The sequence below is a fragment of the Apis dorsata genome, unplaced genomic scaffold (assembly GCF_000469605.1).
Source record: "Apis dorsata unplaced genomic scaffold, Apis dorsata 1.3 scaffold_734, whole genome shotgun sequence".
Classification (NCBI taxonomy): Eukaryota; Metazoa; Arthropoda; class Insecta; order Hymenoptera; family Apidae; genus Apis; species Apis dorsata.
This window is the reverse complement of record NW_006263897.1, coordinates 55,920-58,827: the sequence shown is the minus strand read 5'-3', so window position 1 is coordinate 58,827 and position 2,908 is coordinate 55,920. Positions and strand designations below refer to the sequence as shown.

The 2,908-nt window shown below is 32.2% G+C and overlaps 1 long non-coding RNA gene across 2 annotated transcripts in view; it reads left to right on the top strand.

Moving 5' to 3' along the window:
- Positions 1-2,908, top strand: part of LOC102674187 — an 11,062-nt gene that overhangs the window by 6,956 nt on the left and 1,198 nt on the right. The gene's annotated exons all lie outside the window — the stretch shown is intronic.

Below are 2,908 nucleotides of genomic sequence, written 5' to 3'. Positions count from 1 at the left end.
AAAAAAAAAAAAGAAAAAAAAAAAAGGGAATACCAAAAATTCGTACGCTTTACATCTAGCGAGAGTGAACGCGAGAATCGTGATAGATCGATTATCGATGGGACGATTTACAATTTAAAAAAAAAAAATATATAGCGATTATTTATTATTAAACAAATGTTTAGGGTGGGATGGAGGGGTGGTCGAGGGAAATCTGTGGGTGTAGACAAAGTAAGACTGATTTGTGAAAGGATTGATTGCTTGATTCGAGTATCGTTTATCGATCGGTCGATAATTTATGAACATGGAAATATCGTTGTTTATGTTAAGTTACAAAGTTATCCGTATTAACGTAAGATTAAACACAAAAATAGGAAATTTTCTGCTTGAGAAACGATACATTTTAATATAGATGAAATTTAATGATTAAAACATGATACTATGATAAAAAAGTCTAAAAATCTGAATCCTGTTTATACTAGGATCGATCGAACAATCTTCGAATCAAGTTGACGAATAGAAAAACTTCTAAGAAGTGAAAAATCTTTTTACTAAGAACTTCATTCCATGTCTAATATTACATGGGCTTGTACTATTTTCCAATCGAATGGCTCTCAATTGAGTTGCTGAGTGAATAGAAAACAGAAAATTTTCTAAAAGAAAAGAATCCTTTTCTTCTTTTCAAGGGGAAAAGAGAAAATATAAGAAAAAAAAAAAAATCTTTTTTTGCAGAGATGCTATTTTCTCTGCTAGGAAGTTTGGCCTGCGTCTGATCACGCACGGACTATAACTACTGTCGGTCGTGCACAGGCCTAACGTTCACGCATCGACCAAGCATCGGAACACTGAGCTTCTTCCTCTTTCTAATTACCTCGTTAATTGCTAGACACTTGATTATCCACTTCGATAATTCTACGTTAGCGAGCAAGTTATGCTTGTTTTACGTTAGAAAATCGAAATAAAAACCTTTATATGTATATCGTTGATCACCTCGATCGCGAATGACACGAACATTCATGTTCATTGTTAAATAACGACTGGTGCTTTGATCGCAGCATATCGAGACTAGAATCGAGAAGGCAATTGGGGGAAACAAAAAAAAAAAAAAAAAAAAAAAAAAAAAAGAAAAGAGAAATCAAAAGGAATCAAAGGGTTTCTTTTCGAGCTTTCACGTGGGTGACAGTCGTAGAGAATATTTTCTTTCGTAACGTTCAATCTTTATAACAAAGAGCATCTATGATCATCACCGGACTCCTGATGAAATTATTTCACGAAGAAAATCAATTTCGCAGGGTGTCATCACCGCGAAGGATACCGTGTAATCACTGTTACCATCGATCCATCGTATATCGATATATCGAAATGTTTTTGAATTCAATCGATATGTCGATCTAATGATTGATCGATCTTGTTGGAAACGTTGCGCCAGCAAATCATTTAACCTCTTAAAGAGTAGAATCTTCAATTAACTAAGCGCTCTCGAATAATAAAAATGGACGATTTGTTTGTCGAGTGTTTCGCGGGATATACTTTCTTCGTATACCTTTCTAATAGGGCCGAGCATGGTTTTATTTAAAGTTCGTCTAGGTGCGAAACGTTGAATAAATCTAAACCTATATAAGTATAATCTGTATTTAATTATCGTCATTTATCATATTACTGTGTACTTATCGCATGATTATTACTTACATGTATTATTTATACAACTACAGGTAGAAATTCCCATTGAAGTATTATGTGGAGGTTAGATATATCTATATATACATTATATTACATTATATTATATTATATTACATTATATTATATTGTATTTACATTATATTATATTATACACATATATTTCTCACGTGGAAATTTTTCAAGCATTCTCAATAACACCGCGACGGCTATTGTTGTGCAATAAGTATATATGGGCGTGCTTTTTAAGAGGTTAATCGGGATACCGATTTAATATTACGTAGTACAGAGCAAAAAAGCTTCCTCTACATATACATATACACATACACACACACACACATATATACATACACATACACACATACACACACACACACATGCATACGCGAGTCCGTCTATAATAGTTTCAAGTTTCAAAACCTCGAATTACAATTAAAATTAGTATAATATTATGATAATTTGTGACATTGTGCTCTATTATTATCTAGATATATTCGTTTAAATGTTTATGCGTATATATTTAAAAATCAAGTATTTCGTAAGTAGTTTGATTGTATGTATGTACTTTTCTATTTAATTCTATGTTATAACTACATAATATTGATCTTTTCATTGCGTACGTGTAATCATGATTTATCAAATGCAAATTCGAGGTTTATTCGATCTAAAAAAAAAAAAAAAAAAAAAAAAAAAAAAAAAAAAAAAAAAAAAAAAAAAAAAAAAAAGAAGAAAAAAAAATGTAACCGGCCAAGCGAAGCAAATTAAAACACACTTCCTTCATCGATGAAGACATACGTATACGTATCTTACGTGCGGATGATCCGCATAAGGGAACAGAATTCATTTTTCGAGGAAACAACGATGGGATGTTCGTTCCTAATGGGTTCCGTCGAGCATTCTTCGTCGTCGCCTCACGAAATCACTTTAGGGCAACGAACTAGAAAATGTGTTGAATATTTACACGAATTTACAAGAATCTTACTAATATATACTTTTTCTATATCATACGCGAGACAGAAATTACAGATATGCGCATGTAGGTGCATATCACCAATACATACATATACACACACATATGTTACAAGACATACAAATTTAAATAACATAACTCTTATATCTTTAACATCTAATAAAATGGAGGAACGGAAAAGATTATATTGGATGTGTACTACAAATCCGCGTACAATCAAAGCACACATGAATACATGATTACATGCACCCACACGTACAAGAAAAGAAGACCATTCACGCA